Source organism: Diabrotica virgifera, chromosome 3, assembly GCF_917563875.1.
Source record: "Diabrotica virgifera virgifera chromosome 3, PGI_DIABVI_V3a".
In the NCBI taxonomy this organism is placed as follows: domain Eukaryota; kingdom Metazoa; phylum Arthropoda; class Insecta; order Coleoptera; family Chrysomelidae; genus Diabrotica; species Diabrotica virgifera.
This window is the reverse complement of record NC_065445.1, coordinates 108099520-108122494: the sequence shown is the minus strand read 5'-3', so window position 1 is coordinate 108122494 and position 22975 is coordinate 108099520. Positions and strand designations below refer to the sequence as shown.

General features: G+C 33.0%; 1 long non-coding RNA gene across 1 annotated transcript; it reads right to left on the bottom strand.

Annotated features, from left to right (window-relative positions):
- Nucleotides 1-5417: 5417 nt before the first annotated feature.
- LOC126882036 (uncharacterized) lies at nucleotides 5418-22085 on the bottom strand. The gene is made up of 2 exons (XR_007697086.1): nucleotides 6645-22085; nucleotides 5418-6309 (listed from the first exon to the last, which is right to left on the bottom strand). It is a non-coding gene; the product is annotated as an uncharacterized LOC126882036 (long non-coding RNA).
- Between the last annotated feature and the right edge of the window lie 890 nt (nucleotides 22086-22975).

Sequence of the window (22975 nt, the reverse complement as noted above, 5' to 3'; positions counted from 1 at the left end):
AGTAATTAATTATTTGATAATGATCATTGTTGATTAGCGTTCGAACAACCGGCCCTTAGTCTTAGTACCTTCTTAATTTGACAAGAGCAGTGGGTTTCTTATTGTCTCAAATTGCCTCATAATATTCAACTTATAATACTGTTAGTTTTTCCTCTAATCTATATAATTCTTCTCAACATTCCTTATCTCGACTCCATCAGGTCGGTTCGTTAAATATATGACACTTGCTTATAGCAATGTTTGTCTTAAAGCTCTTGTATCAACATATGTCATCACTAATCATTATTTATTAAAAAAATCATTTATATATCATTTATCACACAAAAAAATATTAATTCAGGTTCATATCATACAAAATTTAACACAAAATCGATGAGAATGTATCTATATACTCAATAAATATCAATAATAGTATACATATTCGACAAAAAATCAATAAAAATTAAATAATAGCATATGCAAAAGTTAGATAAAAATATTCAAAATCAGTTCATATTTTTAAAATTCGATAGAAATTTTTGGAAAAATTCGATATTTCATAAAATATTCAAAAATAACTGTACTAAAAATCGAAATCGGATAGAGATTTTTCAAATAAATAAAATAAAATTCGATAGCAAAGGTAAATATTCAAAGTTCAATAATAATACATAAAAACGAGGGAAGCATTTTTAATAAAGATAGACATTCTTACTTACATTTTATTTCCACTTGTGTCTTTTCACTGTCCGTTCACTGGGCTGCCGCTCACAATACAGGCAGTATTGGATCCCTGGTTCCTGGTCCATTTTCGCCGTCTCTATTTCCATCTTGCAGTGTCCATTTTCAGAAGACCTTCCTAGTCTGCAGGATCAGCCATGTCACAAATAAGTGTCCATAACGCCTTTCTGGTCCGAATTAATTAAAACTCAGTTTTCAGATAACATTATATTTAAATCGAACTATCGGTGAGTCAACCATAATTGTTTACAACAACATCACATTACCTATACCACTACATTTGTACATCTCAAGTGTCTAATAATAACTCTCATACTAAATTCACCTACACTGCATTTTTATTAATTCAGTTAATTAATATGATTATTTCATTCATAGTATGGTATAACTAGACCCAAACCCAGACATCCAAAGTGAAAGTTATCCTCCAACACCAAATTGTTCTATATAGTCCACATAATGTTCAGAAAAAAGTCACACCATTTTGAGCGTCGGGTTTGGGGGGAGAGGGGGGAGAAATCGGTAAATTCGTAGTTTTTTAAGTTTTTCGTAAATATTTCTAAAACTACATATATGATTTAGCATAAACCACCTTCTATACAAAAATGTTCTACATTAAATTTGAAATAAAAAAGGTCCTGTGCATAATCCTTCTAAAATGAACGGTTTCAAAGTTACGGAGGTAGTATATAATAATTGGTCCAAAAAAGGCCTAACCTAAACATCCAAAGTAAAAGTTTTCCTCCAAAACCAAATTGTTCTATATGGTCCGCATATTGTTCAGTAAAAAGTTACACCATTTTGAGCGTCTGGTTTGGGGGGGGGGGGAAATGAGGGAGAAGTGTAAATTAGTAGTTTTTTTACGTTTTTCGTCAATATTTCTAAAACTATGCTTTAGCGTAAACAATTTTCTATACAAAAATGTTCTATATAAAATTTAAAACAAAAAATGTTCTATACATAATTGTTATAAAATCAACGGTTCCAGAGTTACGGAGGGTGAAAAGTGGAGGTTTTCGATACTTTTTATATTTAGCGGGCAATTTCCTACTGATTTTCTTTAACAGTATTGGGTTTTATACATCAAATTTGCTATTTCAGTGGCCGATGGTATGTTAGTGATAATCCCTTGAAGAAACGTCAACCTCACCACCCAAAATCATCATCAATTGCCCAAAATATATAAAAAGTATCGAAAACCTCCACTTGTCACCCTCCGTAACTCTGGAACCGTTGATTTTATAGCAATTATGTATAGAACCTTTTTTAATTTTAAATTTATTGTAGAATATTTTTGTATAGAATATTGTTTAGGCTAAAGCATAGTTTTAGAAATATTGACGAAAAACGTAAAAAAACTACTAATTTACCGACCTCTCCCCCATATTCCCCCCAAACCGGACGCTCAAAATGGTGTAACTTTTTACTGAACCATATGTGGACCATATAGAACAATTTGGTGTTGGAGGAAAACTTTTATTTTTGATGTCTGGGTTAGGCCTATTTTTGGACCAATTATACTATACTACCTCTGTAACTTTGGAACCGTTCATTTTAGAAGGATTATGCATTGGACCTTTTTTATTTCTAATTTAATGTAGAACATTTTTGTATAGAAGGTTGTTTATGCTAAATCGTATAGTTTTAGAAATATTTACGAAAAACCTAATAAATTACGAATTTACCGATTTCTCCCCCCTCTCCCCCCCAAACCCGACGCTCAAAATGGTGTGACTTTTTTCTGAACATTATTTGGACCATATACGCTGTGAGCTTGTACGTAGAGGGGATATTTATAAATTCGTGAGCGCCAGTAGTGACAAGTCTGTAAACGTTTACCGGAAATTTGACATAAATTTCAAAGTGATTAATTTTAAATTAAAATTAAAAACATTAATTATAAAAAATATTAGTTGATCAAAGCTGTCGTTTATATTTTTACCTTAAATATACTTACGTTTTAAATACTGAATTTGTGTTTTTTAATGTTCTGTAATATGTAATTATAAATTAATCTTGGTGCCATCTACATGATAATTGTGAAAGTATCCGAAGTAAGAAATTAATATTTCATCAATAGAATATCAAAATGATTAGCAAAATGTTAAAAAAATCTATTACAATTTAATTACTTTTTAGCGTTGTAAATATTAAGCGATAACAATTAAATAATAAATGTAAAAATTACCGGTGAAAGTTGAATTAGTAACCGCTAGGAGCGACCCCAGCGAAGCTCAGAGCGTACAGAACAATTTGGTGTTAAAGGAGAACTTTCACTTTGGATGTCTGGGTTATGCCATCTTTTGGATCAATCTTATCATACTATCATAGGAGATTCTGACCAATAGAAATCTACAGAAATCTTAATTAAATCGATAATTTTTGATAATCTCCCGTCGTTAAGTATATTACGTCAGATGCCCTTCGTTGCTCCGAAAAAATACATTCAGTGACATTAATGACAATTAATGTTTTAAAAATTATAAAATGATGACTTTCAATCGTCAAATATTTATAAAAACTGTGTGTTTAATGGTACTTACATAAATAAATTACAATAAAATTTTGGTTTTGAACAATTTTATTCATGAAATAATCGCAACAAATTGCACTCGACCTCTGAAATTAATATAGAATTTTTGCTCTCGTGACACTTTGACATAATTTCACTCGCCTTCGGCTCGTGAAATTAAAACTGCCAAAGTGTCACTCGGGAAAAATTCAATAATTTCAGAGCTCTTGTGCAATTACTACTGATAATTTTTTCACTAACTATGTATTCAGTGATTGTAATAACTTATACACTATACAACATTCGCTCGTTCTTCTCGTGTGCTTAGAATTTTTCTACAGCTTTACGATTCGTGAGAAAAATGCGTAATTCAAATAAATATAAATAATAAGATAAAATATTTTCTAAATATCTTAATGTATATTATATTCTATCTAGTGTTGGAAAATTCTCGAGAATGAAAAATCAGAGAATATTCTCGATATGGAGAATAAACCCTATGACGCCCTTAGGGGTATTGTTGAAGATGAAATAGGGTATTAAACATCATGAATTATTTACAAAATTACGAGACTAAACAACAGTGTTCTTTATATGTATATAAACAAAATACAAAAACAACAGAGAACACAAAATTTATTTGATAAAAAAATGAAAGTTTCTTTTTAACAAAAAATAATGCAAGTAATGGATGTGGTGATTTAATTAGAAAAACATGAGGCCTCAGGTTCAGAATCTATTTCTATCATTAGCTCATCCTGGTCATCTACATTCTACATTTCAATGAGAAGTTGTGGGATGTTATTTTTTCTACGAGCGTGGAAAAATGTCTACTTTCGCGCACGCATTTTAGTTTAGAAAGTTTCACTTTTCTGCACGCGTGTTACTTTTCCGCACGCGGTTTTTACTTTTCCGCACGCGTGTTAATTTAGATGTGTTAATATGGCCTTAAAGTAATTATAATACATAATATTTAGATATTATTTACTAATTTATTTCAAATATATCTTATTGTGTTCCTGTTTTAATGAAATTAACGCGACAATTCGATGAAATAAAATTATTTTGACATAATATTTGAAAGTCAAATCGGTAGACAATAACAGTCGTTTTGAATCATCATCATGGAAACCAAGATCTTCGTCATGCTAATTAATTATATTGAAAGTTTGGTTTTGACAACCTTGTCAAAGAATTAATTTGTGTATGTATTTTCATATTAATTAAATTAATTGATTAAGATTTGGTAATTTTTTAAAGACTCTTAGAAAAAATATTGTTCCTAACTCTTGCAGAAAGTCTCTTTTCCGCACTCGACTGCTTGCCGAACTCCCGCTTCGCGTCGTTCGGCAAACTGCAGTCGCGTGCGGAAAAGAATGACTTTCTGCACTTGTTAGGAAAATAACTATTTTACGAGTCGTCAGCTCAGTCATGGATTGGTCTACGTCTGAAGGGGCATTTAGACGGGCTTAGTTTTTGAAGCAACATGTTGCGGAAAATATATATTTGGTATGTTTCTGGCAACATTACAGCCATCTAATGAAAATTTCGCCGTTTGGCTGAGCCATGTGGCCGGAATCTTACTGGTATTTGAACACTGCTGTGGAAAATTTTGCATGTTGCTCTGTATTTCCTCTTTATTTCCTGTACTCTGTTGAAATTTAAGTTGGTTTTGTCAAAATATACAAAAAAAAGATGAGTATGTGGTCAAATGAAATCACAATAAGGTTTATCAATGCAGTACATTAATGCGTCCAGAGTTGTGGAACTTGGCATACTTCTGGAACTATGAGACAAATGGCAGAGTAGTGCACCCTGAATAAATACATTAAACTAAAACTGTTGCTATATTATATAAATAACAATTGCTAATCTTGTTGAGATTGTTATTGCGTTTCTCATGTTTGATCTTTCTTCTCTATTCTTGCCCTATCATATTAATTAATAGTTCGAAATCACTTTTTGATATACATACTTGTAAAATTGTTAACCAAATAATTGTCTAGCAATATTTCCATGGTTAAATTACCCATTCTTTCGTGTTTACTTAGAAAAGCCGTATCCACATTTTGCATTGTCCATTTTTTTTATGTATCGTCTTAGCACGATTAAGGACGAAGCAACTCTCAAGAGAATATTCTCTTCTTACATCACTAATTCTGTCTAAGGTATGGATAAAATGAAATTATTATAAATATTGCGAGTAGCATATATTTGTACAAAGTGATAAAAGATCTTTAATTTATTTTACAATGAATACAAAAAAAATAAACTGCGCATTTTGTTAAAGTTTTAAATCGAACCAAATCGATTCTTATGTAACAACGTATACAAAATTTTTACAAAATAATGTGCATTCTTTGCTTTAATATTAGCACGAATATTAAATTTAGTATCTAGACGCTCATAGAAAGTTAATCCTTAACTAGAAAATGCTCCTTAATTGTGAATAAATATAGATAATAAGGTTGACATCGCATGGATAAAGATGCCAACAATCAATGTTTTGCTCAGTCCATTTATAAACTTTTGGTAAAGATTATGAGCTGAAGGTTTGGCCGAGCTACAGATCAATAATTAAATTGATTTGTAGGATCTAGACACATTTGTTAGGTTGGGTTTTTTGCAGTATGTCCCTGTAAGTTGGAACCTTATGGAAACCTTTTTTATTATTAATTTTACGAAAAAAAAGTTATTCTCCATAAAAAGATCTGCATTGTCTGACACCTAAGATTCAAACATCAAATATTAAATTGTAATGAATGTCGACTCGATTCAAGTTCTCTGTTTCACCCATGTATGACAATACCAAAAGGCACCGTTAGGAAAATATTCCAATTTACGGTTCAGAGAACCTGTATGAATCGAGTCTTTGTACTCTAATACAGAGTATGGCATTTACCATACCATATGACAATACCAAAAGGTATAAATCGAGTCGACATTCATTTCACTTATTCTCCGTTAGAGGGCGTTCTAAACATACTGCAGTATAAATAGTTTATTTTATACCGAGAAACTACGGACGTGTTGGTGTGAATTTGTCTTCTGCAGAGCCTCCTTGACAACGGGTAGACCTAGAAATAGTACTATCAGGAGACAAATTTTAATCGAAACGAAACCGTAGATTTTCTATTTTATTAATGCCATATTCTGTATTAGAGTAAAAAGATTTGATTCATACAGGTTCTCTGAACCGTAAATTGGAAGATTTTCCTAACGATGCCTTTTGGTATTGTCATACCTGGGTTAAACAGAGAACTTGACTCGAGTCGACATTCATTTTACTTATTCCCCGTTAGAGGGCGTTCCTAACCATACTGCGGTATAAATAGTTTATTTTACACCGAGAAACTACGGACGTGTTGGTGTGAATTTGTCTTCTGCAGAGCCTCCTTGACAACGGGTAGACCTAGAAATAGTCCTATCGGGGGATGGCAATAGACAAATTTGAATCAAAACGAAACCGTAGATTTTCTATTTTACTAAATATTAAATTTTATCAATATTATACGAGGTACGTCGAAAAATATGAATTAGCTTTATTTTTCATAATACATATTGAAAATTGTTATTATGAAAAGTTGTTTGGAATTATAGTCCAGAGAAATAAGATTTTTGTCGTGACACATCCCCCTCCAGGCCGAAACCAAATTTTTTGAGTAGTATGGACATCTATATTAATAACCTATATGTTTCCTGCAGCCGATTTTGATGATATACATAGTTATAAACAAATGAAGATCAAAAAACGGTAAATGTTCGTTTTTTTCGTCTATAACCAAAAAGTTAAGCATTTTAAACAAATTTGAGAGTAAGAACCTCATAATTCGTCTTAAAAATTTTAATATGACGTTCGCTGAATATGTCTATCCTTATTGGTTGCTTAGAAAATTGCAAAATAAATCATAAATTTTGAGTTTTTATAAATATTCATAACTTATGTAAAAATTAATTTAGAACCTTCTTATTACAGAAATTGCTGAGACTTCTGGTGCTTAAATTATATTTTAAATTTCAAAGCAATTGGTCAAATAGTTTAAAAGTTATTTAATTTGTTTATCCCAAATTCATTTTTTTTTTGCAACACTACAAGTCAGAAAATTATGAGGTTACAGTCAGACTTCTGACAGTTTATGGAAGAAGAACACTTATACTATTGACTTAATTTAAAAAAATGACCAAAAGTAATTTTAAACAGTGTAAAATTATTTTGCAAAAACACGTCGATTCTTTGCTTACTTATAAACAATTAGAATAACTTTTTAACCGTTACCCGTAGAAAAATTATTTTTTCATATTTGGAAAGACTGAATTTTTATACACATTTAAAAAGAAAAACAATTGTTCTAGAACACTCAGGCACGAAGTTAGCCCCCCCTTTTTTTAATTCACATGTTTTTGCAAAATAATTTTGCAGTATTTAGAATTATTTTTTGGCATTTTTTTTTAATTAAATTAATAGTAAAAATCTTCTTCTTTCATAAACTATCCAAAGTATTACTGTAACTTCATCATTTTCTGACTTATAGCGTTGCAAAAAAAATTAATTATAGCGTTTAAACAAATTAAATACCTTTTAAACTATTTGACCAATTGCTTTAAAATTTAGGGTATGATTTAAGCACCAGGAGTTTCAGCATTCCGTGTAATAAGAACGTTCTAAGTTAATTTTTACATAAGTTATGAATATTTGTAAAAACTCAAAATTTTTTATTTATTTCGCAATTTTCTAAGCAACCAATAATGATAGACATATTCAGCGAACGCCATATTGAAGTTTTTTATACGGTTTATGAGTTTCTTACTCTCAAATTTGTTTAAAATACTTAACTTTTTGGTTATAGACGAAAAAAGCGAAAATTTACCGTTTTTTATCTTCACTTGTTTATAACTATGTATATCATCAAAATCGGCTGCAGGAAACATATAGGTTATTAATATAGATGTCCATACTACTCAAAAAATTTGGTTTCGGCCTGGAGGGGGTTATGTCACAAACAGGATATTTTTTTCCTTATTTCTCTGAACTATTAGAACTATATTCTAACACGCAATTACATCCTTCTAATAGAAAAAAAAAAATGAAAATTTTTCTTAAATTATGGATAACCAACATTATTTTCAGGTATTTCAATTATGGCAGTCACTTATTATTAATTTTCTTGTGAGATCGGTACTCACCGGAGGGACCGCAGACGTTCGGATACAATTAGCCTCTCTTTGCAAAGACAATGACGTCGACTTTGCAAAGCAACAAGACACTTACTCAACACACACTACACATGACACTAGGTACCTAACTGCAAAAATTTACCGTACCTACCATGTCAATGGCCATTAGTTGTCGAGGCACTAGCTAAATAATAAAAAAAAATAATATTCATTTTACGAAAAAAAGTTATTCTTTATAAAATGTTCTGTATGATCTAAAATCTAATATACATATCAAATTGTATCAATTTTATATGAGGTATGTCAAAAAATATGAATTTCAAGAGGAAAGTACCTTTATAGTTCAGAAAATTTCAATTAGAAGGATGTAATTACATATTGGAACATAGTTTTTAATTTCTGAACAACTTTTCATAATCCTCGTATAAAATTGAATAAATTTGATATAAGTTGGTTGTATATTAGGTTTTATACCATATAGAACATTTTATAAAGAATAACTTTTTTCGTAAAATTAATAATAAAAGAGTTATCATAATCGAAGTAACTGAAAATAATGTTGGTTATCCATAATTTCAGAAAAATTTGCAATTTTTTTTCAATTAGAAGGATGTAATTGCATATTAGAATATATATCTTAATTCCAAACAACTTTTTCATAATAACAATTTTCAATATTGTGAAAAATAAAGCTACTTTACTCTTCAGCGAAATTCATATTTTTCGACATACCTCGTATATTATTCATAAAATTTGATATCTGAGTTGAATCTTAGGTTTTAGATCATGCAGAGCTTTTTATGAGTATGAATAAAATAGTTTTTTTCGTAAAATTAACAATAAAAAAGTTTTCCATATGGTTCCAACTTACAGGGGCATACTGTATAACTAAGGAATCAAGTGTAACCACTTTTTATAAGTACTTCTTCTTCGATGTCTATTTTCTCTTGGATAATAATTAACTGAAGTACTCTGTATTTATTCTACTACTACATACTAATAAGTACTACGATATTGTAATGTTTTTTGTAATACAGTATAAAAATAAAACAGTACAAGAAAAAGTAAAGAAAATTAAAAATGAATAACCATTTTCAATTTCGTTGCCAAACGAAAATACAGCCGCACCATATTGCAGTCCAATCAGAGAGTGCAGCAAGCACCTCTACCGGTTTCGAAACTTATTAAGCAGCGCGCGCACTGAATCGGTATAGAGCGAACGGCTCGGCTAAGAGCAATCGGCAGATTTTGCTTTATGTACATGGAAATAAATTAGCCACCGCGCACCGCCTAAGAACGTTCGACAGTCGAACGTCACGCGACAGTCGCGGTGGCTCATTTATTTCCATGTACATATAGCAAAATCTGCCGACTGCTCTTAGCCGAGCCGATCGCTCTATGCCGATTCAGTGCGCTGCCTGCTTTTGTCTCTCATCAGGAGGCACATATTATGCTGCTCTCTCTGATCAAATCAAAACAAACCCCGGCGTGCAATCCCGGATCGCAACGAACGAAATGGCATAGATGCCCTATAAATGGCATATAAAACAACATAATGTTACTCGACATCCCACCAGACTGAAAACAAAAAAAATTACTTGATCTGGGTATCAACCCTAAATCCATTAGTTTTACCCATTATGCTATGGCCAGACAAGCGACAATTTACAGCGCTGTAAGAGCAGTAAAATGAAGCGCGAAAAATGGGTTCCACGGTGAGTGTAGTGGATGGCCAGACTGAGCTGTAAACTATAGCGCAGCAACATAGCAATACATAGGATAGGACCCATTTTCGCGCTTTATTTTACTGCTCTTACAGCGTTGTAAATTGTCGCTTGTCTGGCCGTAGCCCAACTCAGCCAAACCTTGTTTCCACAGCGTTTGCATGAATTACGCAGAGTTTTATTATTATCGTCTCTTCTGACCGAATTACAAACTTCGTTTATGTACACCCAAAACGGAAAACATCATCTCCAGAAAAGATAACTTTCTATGAGCGTCTATATTCATTGACTCTACACAGACCGTTTCATTACAATGGCAGAAAAAGGTTTGCCAAGTATGTAATCAATCGTTCTGGCATATGGAATAGGTTAACAGTGTATCGTGAAAAATTGGAAGTTATTAACAATATAATGGCATTTTTCAATATTTCTTATAATTATGATTAAAAATAATCCAAGTTTGACGAACTGTTTAGAATATAAAATTCCCAGGTAATCCCAGGCCACATAATCACAGGTTTCATAGAAAAGGTTGTAATACAAGGAATGAGAGGGTGGGATACGGTAACGGATATAAATACAGAGAGCGAAATAAGAAAAACAATATGCGCTTTTATACGCATTTCATCCTTTTGGAATCATAAGAGCGAGCTGTGGTAGACTCTCTAGATCGAAACAAAATCTTTCTGTCATGTTAGCAAATTTCTTACTTATGAAATCAATTCAGGAAACGGCCCAAATCGGAACACACAAATAGACGATAAATGAAATGAAGTGAGGAATCTAGAAATTTTATTCCATAACACGTTACTTTCAAGAACTCAATTGGGTAATAGGCCTGGGTCCAGCCTACAAAAAAAATTGATTAATAGCAAGCTGAAAATTTGTTAAGAAGCTTAACGGTGTCTCGTCGGACAAACTTTGATATATGGGAACACTGGAACAGGGGAAGTTTTAATTGTGGAACAGGTTAAAAATTTAGAACGTCAGACTACGAAAACGTCCCATGTATTTTGTCGGACAGAACTTCCAATTGATTTGTTACCCTTTCATTAAACTCTCATGCAAAAATCAGACTAGTATTTATCACCAATTGGGCATTTTAATAAGTCCGACACGTAGAACATGTCAAATGACAGGTGATAAATAACAGTCTGATTTTTGCATGAGAGTTTAATGAAAGGGTAACAAATCAATTGGAAGTTCTATCCGGATTGAAACTCACCGGAGGGACCGCAGACGTTCGGATACAATTAGCGTCTCTTTGCAAAGACAATGACGTCGACTTTGCAAAGTAACAAGACACTTACTCAACACACACACACACACACACACACACACACTACACATTACACCTGACTTAGTGATAAGTTATACAATTACGTGGCTAAAGGTTCTAGTTCTAAACCAAGGCCAGAATCAGAGAAAAAAAAAAGTTCTGTCCGACAAAATACATGGAACGTTTTCGTAGTCTGACGTTCCAAATCTTTAACAGACTAGACACGAACAGTTTGTCAGACTAGACACTGTTAAGCTATTAACAAATTTTCAGCTTGCTATTAATCAACTTTTTTTGGTACGCGGGATCCAGACCTATAAGTAAATGAAAAATAAGAAAGACAGTGAGGTCGGTCGTCCATTGGAAGCGTAGTCGCGCGACTCGAAGGTAGCGCGTATACGCCCGTATAGAAGCGACTAATCCTAACAAATAAAATGTAACTAAACAACGTCCACTGCAAACTACTTTGAGCGACCGGGCTCGACCGACCAGAAGCGACCGATCCCCCTAGAATGGGATTAGTCGCTGGTAATCGCATGTTGATGCTAACACTGGTTTGCAATAAATATCTGCGCAGGTATTTTTGATATTGTTTTAATTTTCGATAATTGTGTTATTTTCGATATGGAAATTGATAACGAAAAACTGATTAGTGCCGTTTATGAAAAGCCTCCGTTGTGGAACATGAAAGACAAGAGATATCATTCACGTGATGTTCAAAGGAAATTGTTGTCGAAAGTTGCAGAGAAGTAGGTGCTAGTGAAAATAGTTTTTCAATATTATTATTTTATAATATATAATTACAATGTAAACGAAAAATAAAAAAAATAGAGCGTGGCACTTGCGGAGTGCCGACAGAAGTGAATAAGTACTTCTTATAGTTTTAAGATAAACAAATTTTCGAAAGAATTTTTATTTGAAATTTTTAGAATACTAAACGTCTTACATCTAAACCAAGTAAATATAAAGTTACATAAACCTTTAAATTATTTTTATTAACAAATTACTTATTGTTTTTTTTTTCAATTTGGGGAAAAAATGTAATTAAATACTGATAAAGTATAGTAAATATTTGGTGTAAATTTGAATCGCCAACAATATATGGAAGAGTCGATTCTCGTTAAAGGGGAGGCCATTGTACAAAGGTACCAACCTTTTTAAAGTTGTTAATAAATAACATACATATTTGTGTAATAAATTATTCCTTTGCAAACTATGCTTTCTATGTATATTTTACAAGCTATTCACAAAAATACACTTTCTTTTGATGACGACAGTAAGTTTGACAGTCGCGAACTAAGTAGTATACAGTCGCCTGCAGTGGATGATACCAGTCGCTCAGTCGCATGATCGCTCATACACGGACGTATACGCGCTACCTACGAATCGCGCGACTACGCTTCCAATGGACGACCGGCCTTAAGATTGAATTTCGATACAGAGAACTACCATTCGCTTATACGGATTTCATCCTCTTGGAATCATCAGAGCGAGCTGTGGCAAGCTCTCTGGATCGAAACAAAATATTTCTGTCATGTTAGCAAATTATTTAAAATAATATGCAATTAGACGCTACAGCACCATCTATTAACACGTTAAGCGCCGTAAAAAATTACGGTCTATAATACAGCTATGTCCCGTGAATAATATCTATACACACGTCGCCCTGGACCCGACTACTGTGTATATATTTTATACACAAAGCGCTTAAGGTGTTAAAAGCAAAACGAAATCCGAAGATTTCTTACATTTGAAATAAATTCAGGTTAACAGTCCAAACCTGTGCTTTCTTAATTTGCAAAGCATACAGACGATAAATGAACTGAGACAGAGAAAAACAATGATATATGAACAATAAATCAAATTTTTTTAGACTCCAAATATAAAAAGGAAATTAAGAACTTGACTAACCTTCTAACTGCTCCTTATAACGAGCATAATTACATATAGAAGTGACCTAGAGGAGGAAGTGACCAGAATCAAGAGAGACGTATAAGGAAGAATACTTTAATGCCATTAATTCAAAGCATCAAAGATCAGACATATAATTGTGATAATTGTATATACATCAATAACTTCACCACATTCCTTCGATACACCATTGGCCCATAAACAATTGTTAACTAAATAAATATTTGTATTGCTCTTTCTCCTAACCTCTAAAACATTTGAGTTTGAATTTAGTTTCATAAAATCTACTTACTTACTAGATTATTGCAAATCAGAAAATACAAAATATTTACAAATAGCATTTACATATAAACGTTTTACAAGTATCAACAATCTCCAGGAATATTTTGCTCCAGATATGTACAGGTAATAGCGTCCGGCATTTTGTAAAGTCGACGAATGTCTAAACTTCTTACGGTTATAGAATGTTTGAGGGCACTATATTTGGCCAAGCTTCATACTTACGATGTTTACTACGATAAGCTAATTTGAGTACCGCATTCTCATTTTCGAGACTACTGGTAACTTTGAACTGTTACTAAAATAGCAGAATAACACACAGACATTGTTAATTGGACAAAACCAAAGAATTGTTAAAGAAAACGCCAAAAATAGAAGCATACAAACAAAAGGACTATACGAGAAAGTGCACTTTTTGAAGTGGACTTTTTTATTATTTTAAATAAGTGCATAACTTGAAGAATACTTGCTGAAAATTTCTGCTTGAATTAAGCAAAATTACCGGAGATATAGCATGTTCAGTATCCCTACCTTCGACTCGCTTCACAGTGGATTCGCGCCAGCGCGCATGAACGTAGTGGGAAACAGCTGTTCCCCTTCTGTTTTGTAGATTACTCCGCGATTCAAAAACATATTCCGCTGTACATCACTTTACGATTTGACAGATATAAAAGAAGACGAATGAGTACTGAAAATAAAAGTTGTCGAAACTTTGAATGCGGTGGACACTGTAACTCTAAAATTTTGTAAGTATAGATTTTCTTTAGACATTTCGTGAGGTAACGCTGTGCAGATATTTTTTGTTTCGTGTTTATTTTTTGTTTAACAATAATAAATATGCTAATTTTCACCCTATTTTACAAAAAAAATATTTTTTTTTTACTTCTGAGTGATACCAAAAACTCAAAAATCGTTAAAAATAAACTAGACAGCGTTACTTCGAGAAACTAATAAGTTAATAAAATCTTTTTGAATTTTTTTGTGATCACATTCATGATCCAATGAAGAGTTCTGATGTCCACCGCAAAGTCCATTTTTTGAGGAGTCTGTAAAAATTTGCTGCCGTGGGCTTATTTTTCAATATTTTGCCCTGAAATGTTGTTTGAATATTCTCTGAATGGAACTTATATGTATATTTGATTTCAATTCCAATGACTAAATAACCATTAGAAAATAAAATTCCAGTTTTGCAAAATGCCGAATACACACCTTAAACAAACGACGTACCTAAAATAAATCTTATCTTTTTATTATTAACATTATAAATACAGAACATCGTTATTGCTTAAATATTCTATAGTTTCCACTTAATATGTCCATCCACTGCCAGGAAACTAAATTATCACGTCAAATAGTGTTCACGAAATACAAATAATTTGAGTATGTGGTTGCTCAGTACTTAAAGAATACACTCTTATCGTAATTGTTTTAAACAACTCTTTCGGATGTATTAACATATTTTACATTATACAGTAAAACCTGGGTAAAAACAAAGGACACCGCACACATCTTATGAAAAATATGTCAGTCAAATTCAGTAAAATTTAAAAATGTAGAAACATTTTCAATTTCTTTGCAACACGAAAATGCAGCAGCTGTATAATACTCTGGTTAAATCGGAGAGTGCAGGAAGAGTCTATACCGGTTTCGGATATCTTTTTCCCCTCATCAGTAAACCCATATCCTCTTCGTATTCATATTTGAATAGATTCGTCTCGAAATTACAATCATTTTATATCATTGCGACAACTCTGAATTTTGATTAATAACGGTGTAGATTGTAATAAAAGTTTATGTAAATCACATTTTAGAAGTCCATAAAACTATCATATTCATAAAAAATATTAGTCTAGTGACTATTGAAAACAGCTTAAGGGTACGGCCACAACGGCGCACGGCACATTGCACCACACAATACCTCGCACCTAGCCTAGCCTTGGCTTTGCACAATAGTGGCCGTATTGACGCACCGTGCATCGCACATTTATTCTTTTTTTTTTTTTCAATCATCATCATCATCATCAATAGCGCTACAACTCTTCGTGAGTCTTTGCCGCGTTTACTATAGCCTTCCATGTTTGTCGGTCCTGTGCCACTATTTCCCATTGTCTCACTCCCATTTTCTCTAGATCTTCTTTGACTGCATCTTTCCACCTTTTTCTAGGCCGCCCTACAGACCTTCTTCCATCTGACCTTTCTCAGAACACATTGTTTATAAGGCGATTGTCGTTAATGCGTATCACATGCATTTTTTCAATCATGTCATCGTTATCCTTTACATCGAACGTAGAAAGCGTTGTTTTAAATTCTAATTTTAATACAAGGTGTTCATCATCTAAATAAGAACCTAATTTACTATGGCGAATCCACTTCTTTCCTTCCTTTCTTTCCAGAGTGTTGTTAAAACTATTGTGGCGATATTTGCTTCTTCTGCTCCAAATTGGTACAAGCATAGACACTCAACTAATTAATTTGTCTTTATACATCCCTAAAACAATCACTGTGCGAAGTGCCATGATCCGAAAATACTAAGCGCAACTTACGTAGGCGAGGCGTTGGTACCCAGCGATGTGCGAAGGACGGTGCGGTGCAAAGTTGAGGCCACGCGCATTTACGACAATGCATGTACAGTGGAACCCCGATAAGTCGGCCCCCGATAACCCGGAAGTCCGGCTAACCCAGACCGATTTTCCTCAGATAAACATTTTGGTTTTCAATATTTTGTATTTTGACAACGACCCGATTTGGGCGTCGCGAAACGTTAATAAAATTATTTTTCAATTTAATTGTGGCTTATTTCCCATCAAAATAGTTAATTATCAGACAAACCTTTCAACAATAAAAATGTATGTAATATAATATTTGAGAGATAATGTGTATGTCTGTAATTTGAACTATACGATATTAAAAATGACTCATAGCACACGCCGCAGAAACAACAGCCACCTGTCTGTAGTACCTATTCCTTTTTATTTCAAACTATCTTAGCATTGTTTAGGAAAGATTATTTAAAAAATTTTTTTATAAACAATGGTCTTTAGTTTTCACTGTTCTTAAATAACATTACATCGTTGTGACTGTATTGTGTGTCTTGTATTGTTCGCTTCCGTTTGCTTACGTTTGTGTTTGGTGTTTTTTTAGTAATTTTAATGAGTAGGTACTGTGCATATTTATAAATATATTTCATGTTATTTCAATTCTAACGGAGTTTATCTGTAAGTATACCGTATTTTATTAATTTTTATCATATTCTCCGGCTATCTCGGATTTTCGATAACCCGGATCGGCCGCGGTCCCGATTAATCCGAGTTATCGAGCTTCCACTGTACTTACTTGGCTTCGGCGAGGCTATGGTCAAGGCTAGGTGCAGTGCGCCGTTGTAGCTGCCTCTTAGACCCAGCGCAAATTGAACCTAAGCGAGACACAACCTGCACCGGCTAACTGCGTAGACAGTTTTGCGCATCCGACTATCAGTACATTCGTTCACAGGTCTCGTTTGGGAACGTTTGTCATTGGCGTACAGTTTTCTTGGGCTGTGGGACGTGTGACTCACCGCTAGATGTTTATTTTTACTTGTTTTTGTGTGGGAGATGGACTTATTTGAAATGAATACGGATGGTACCTAAGTACAATTTATTATGATAAATAAAAATATTAGCATAGTCAACGCCCCGAGTGAAAACTGCGTTGTCTTTGTCATTAAATTCTGATAACTTTTGGTACACTAAATAAGCGATAAGGCGATACGAAATTAATAATCAAAGTTATGCCTTTACAAAAACACATTATTAAAAAATAAGGTGAAAAATTATTCATGTTACTTAAAACCGTGATCGATAAAAATATCGTAGTACCCTCAAATTCAACTTGTCGGCATATTACATTTTTGTTTATTACATATTAAATTTTTTATGCTTAAAAATTAAAAACGAAATAAGCAGATAGTGTTATTTTTTATGACCGATCAGTAGCGGATGGATTATGAATGATTATGACCTGCAGTAATTGTAAATGATTGCGATCCTGCAGTAATTGTAAATTATTGTGATCCGAGCAGTAAATTGAGGAATATGAGTTATGACGGAGCAGTAGGGGAGAGATTATTTTAAATATGTAGGTATTATGTGCAGAAATAAAATACTCAGTGTAAAATATCTTTTTATGCACCCACTTATGATCAAATTCGATGTTTTCGAAAGTCATACCGCTACGACTACTAGAAACGTGTAAGATATTTTTAAAACGTTACTATTTACAAGTACGGAAATACCGATTTTAAGTTGCCTACTCCATTCAGTACAAGGATCAGATACATCTGTATTTTGTAATCAGTATTTGTACTCAGTACCACTTAGAACCGGTATCAAAATTAACCGTTACATGTCCACACTGATTTTGCCCGTCTCTATTCGCCACGTCGCGCGTCGATAGCCAACGGTTGGGTTGGGTTGTGTTCAATATGCGGCACGCTAGAAAAATAAATGCACGGGTCACCCGTCCCGCCGGCGCAGGTTGTGTCTGGCTTAGGTTCAATTTGCGCCGGGCCTTAACCCAACGTGAGCTAAGCCGATTAGGGATTTTGCGGTGCGTCACTGGAAGTGCATTGTCATTTATTCATGCCTATTCTGTAACTCATTTCGATGATAGAAGTCAGTAAAATCGAATAGAAGTGACCAAGTCGAATAGAAATAGTCCAAATCCGTATTCCATAACTACTTCGGAATCTGTACAATCGTAATGTGAATGGAAATCACTTCGACAGCATTTACCCTGTCGAGATGAGATTTCGATTATCGGAATTGTGGTTGACGCAAGCGCATTTTGTTTTGTTTTAACGTTTATATTTTATATATAAAAATAATTAATTACATACTACTTATTTATAATTATTTATAGTATTTGTACCTTTTTTTAGCTGCTTAATTTTTAGTCTGTGGTGTTATTTGTTTAGAGAACTATATATATTTCATTTAGACATGTTGTACGAGTATGAATAATTGGACCTAACCTTATTTATTTGCTACTTAGCGTCTGAATGTTTCCCATTCACATTGTTGCCATATTTTGTTCCCATATTTCTTGTACAATAATTGCAATCAATGGTATAATGCACAAGAATAGCATACGATAGACTTCTTATGCGTTAATTGATAAATAAATATTATACCAGTATACTTGTATATTTATCAGTCAACGCTCATAGTCTGAACAAATTATAGAAAAGATGCCATTTTTGGGAAAAGCTGTTTAGCAGTTATTTCAACTGGAATCGAATCTTAAAGATTGCATATTATTAGTAATATCAATTTTAAATAATTTATTAATAATAATGAATTAATAACATCAATTTAAATATCTTTGATTTAAAAGCATTTATACTTCTTATCTTCACTTATCTTTTTTATTTATCAGTTTATCTTCTTTTTTATATCAATTTTAATTAACTTTAATTTAAAACCATTTATCCTCTTTTGAGCTTTTTGCATCCAGTATTTACACGAATATTTTATTTACTTCTCAAAACTTTGAGGATAGTATGAAGAAAGTATGAAAACATTGAGGAAATGGCAACGGTGTCATATTTCAAGTAACAAAATAGGTCACAGAACACAATTTCGCTGGTTACTGCGCGGTTGCCACCTCCTCAGAACCGCGTGAAATAGAAGTCAAAAATTTCGATTACGATATGAGTTACAGAATACCGATCCAAACACAAAAATGACGCGATAGATATCAAACATTCCGATTTTGGGTAATTACGATTCGACTTGGTCATTTCTATTCGATTTGTTACAAGTTACAGAATAGGGCTAATTATCTACTTCCCAAGTAGCAATTTTACGACCTGCAACCAATTTTGTCCTAATGGGACGTTAAATTTAAGGACAAAATTGGTTCACAATAAGCCTTAACCAAGGACAACGTCTGTTTTTCCTATGGACCAACGTTGAGCTAAGGCTACGTTTCTGAGGCGCTTTCAGTTTTTAGCAATTTTTATACCTAGTTTAACAGTACATTTCCTTGCGTTTGTAAATTTTCGACCGCATTATGCAATGAGGCAGATGATTAATAAAATAATTATACAAGTCACTTAGGTTATATTCTAAATAGAGTAGGAACCTACACTAAATTCGCTTTCAAGATGCAGTAGAAATAAACAAACCAAGGCACGTTAAATGCTACTAGGAGCACTCCCGAATCATAATTTACAATGCATAAACTTTGGAAATCATGATTTGAGATTTACAATGCATATACATTTTAAATTATGATTCGGTTGTGCTCCTAGTGGCATTTAACGTGTCTTGGTTTGTTTATTTCTACTGCATCTTGAAAGCGAACCTAGTGTACTCAAATAAGTATCAACAGGCCGTCATGCATCTTAGTTTCTGATGATTTAATATCCTCCAAGATTATTAACCTATTTGGTAAAAATGAAGTGTGTCGGCCGTACTTCTGTGGTAGAGAATTTTATACTATTACTTTACAAGACCAAAGTCCTAAAAACTAACGTAATTTGACGATAAAATATCTCGAGCTGAGAAGTCGAGAGGGGGACGTCGAGGCAACCCGTATTTCTATTCCCCACTTAGGTGCAAATAGCGGTTTTCTGACCGTCGTCGCAACGTCGCGTATTAACGTTGGGGCATTTAATCCAACGTTAAGACGTCGTAATATTACGTCCAATTGTTTCTTGGGTTAATACCTGCAGAAAGATTTATGAACTGCCAATTTACAAAATCTCTACTCACTCTAACTCACGTACATATCCATTTGATTTTAGATTTATTTATATCAATTTACGCGGTTATTAATCAAAATTCAGAGTTGGAGCAATGGTATGAAATGATGGTAACTGAGGGACATTCCATTTTCCATAAGAAGTGTGAGATGCCTTTACCAGCATAGATAAGATTCCGCGTTAATCAAGTTAGACTATTACACATTACGATATGCAGGTAATCACAAAAATTTAAATTACGCGTTAATCCGCCCAGAGTACTATACCTTACAATATGCTGGAATCTTAAAAAAGAATGTGTGTGTACTTTGTATGCACGTAAGAAGTTATATGGTTCTTTTCGTGAGCATTTTTCAGTGCGTCACAAATGATAGAAAAAAAGGTTAGTCCGTGATAAATACACATTTATGATATTTATTCTAACATGACATTTTAGTTAAATCTGACAGTTGTCACATTTTATTTGCAATTGGGTATAAAAACAAATCAATTTTGTTTATTACATTTATAAAATGGTATTTTCTTTGATTTGTATAGTCTTATAAATTGTACAGATTAATTTTTTTTATATAGAATAATATATTATTTAATATTGTATTATTAGCGCCATCTATTGACAACTAGATTAAATGTTATAATTGTCACCGACGGAATGTAATCAGCGACGTGCGTTTTTTTTCTGTCACATACAATTGAATGCGTTAGAGAGAAATCGAAAAACTGTGACGCACTGAAAAATGCTCATGAAAAGAACCATACTTCTATTATATAATATCAACGAAATAAATACACTGAACAGTTTATTTGTATTTTATTTAAATATTAAACTAATTTTAATACTTACCTACCACTTTAAAAAAAATTTTTATTAAAACAATACCAAAAATTAAAAAAAAAGAATATGAATCGTCCGGGATTTGAACCCGGGACCTCTCGATCCCTGGTCCAATGCTCTACCAACGAAGCTATCATCGCTCTGTGTACGTGACATCTCGGACATAATTACAAATCACGGTGACAAATAGATCAAGTGAAGTATAAAAATGTTTTTTATAATTGATACTTTATGATCTTACTCCCGAGGAAGACAAATCCAAAGACACAAAAATTATAATAAATAATATATTTACTAAAAACACTAATATATTCTTTTAATGACTTATTTGCGCTGATACATACATAACTTGAAAGATTAGCAACGAACTACATACTGTCTGTGCGCGCATGCGCTCAGAATAATAAAAATTTACTCTCAATCGCGCCTAAAGAAGCATAACTTCAAAAATGTTCACCATACATAGGATTCTATGATGAGTATTGGCTCCAGCATTTTCTTCCGAACGAACCAAACGAGCCGAGCGCTCACAAATTAGTAAATTCTCAGGTTAGTCGAACTGTTTGTTCTATTTACTGAGCATCAACGAACAAATGCTCGCTTTTGATCTTTCAATGGTTACAGACACTCGTCCGAAAATGATCGGCTCGTTCGGTTCGGCAGAATTTTGCTCGCGAACGAGCTACATCAATTTGTTACAGACCTCTCTGCTCGTTTGGTTCGTTCGGAGAAAAATGCTTATAGTCTAAGAGCTAGTGAACCTTTTGACTAACGGTCGTCCTGTAAGGCTAGAAATTTGTAGAGTGATAATTCATAGCACACCAAAGCTAAAAACCATGACCTGGCAGGCCTCAGCGGTGCACGTGTATCTACCAGGTGAATCGAAAAGTGCAAATTTAGGGGGTAAAATAAACTTTCTCCTGTAAGGTTTAAATTTAAGTATGTGTTTGAGTAAGTCATTTAAAAGAAATGTGTAAAATGACAGGCGATTCTGAAGAGCATAAGACCTTGCCAGGCGAGGGGAAAGATTAGGGGTTTTTCCTAAATTTATTTTTTTTGCATCGAACAAATTTTTTTTAAGTTTTTTGAATCATTCCAAACAGAAAAGGTCTTTGGTGATTTTTCTCTTAAGTTAATAGTTTTTGTTATATAAGCGATTGAAAATTTTGAAAATTGCGAAATCGACCATTTTTAACCCCAAATCGGATATTTATCTAAAAATCTCAAAGTTGCCAAGGTAGGTAGATATTCTTTAAACATTGATTGATGAAATCCCAAAGAGTTTTTTGCAATACAATATCGGAAACCCCTTTGTTTTTTAATTGCTAATCAAGCGGACGCTTCACTGTAGTATAAGTGAGGACGTTTGAGTTGGCATAAATTCATTATCTCGAGAATTGGCAAATTTCAAGAGCAATCTTCAGACAGGTCGATTTTTATTTTTAAATTAGGACTTTTTGGCATATATATAATACTAGTGACGTCATCCATCTGAGCGTGATGACGTAATCGATGATTTTTTTAAATGAGAGTAGGGGTTGTGTGATAGCTCATTTGAAAGGTTATTTAATTCTCTATTCACTAATATAAACAATAACATAATTATTTATACAGGGTGTACAAAAAATTTTTTTTTATTAAATTAACTTTGATTAAATTTGACAAATAGAAGAAAAAAATTTTTTTGTACACCCTGTATAAATAATTATGTTAATGTTTATATTACTGAATAGAGAATTAAATAACCTTTCAAATGAGCTATCACACAACCCCTACTCTTATTTAAAAAAATAATCGA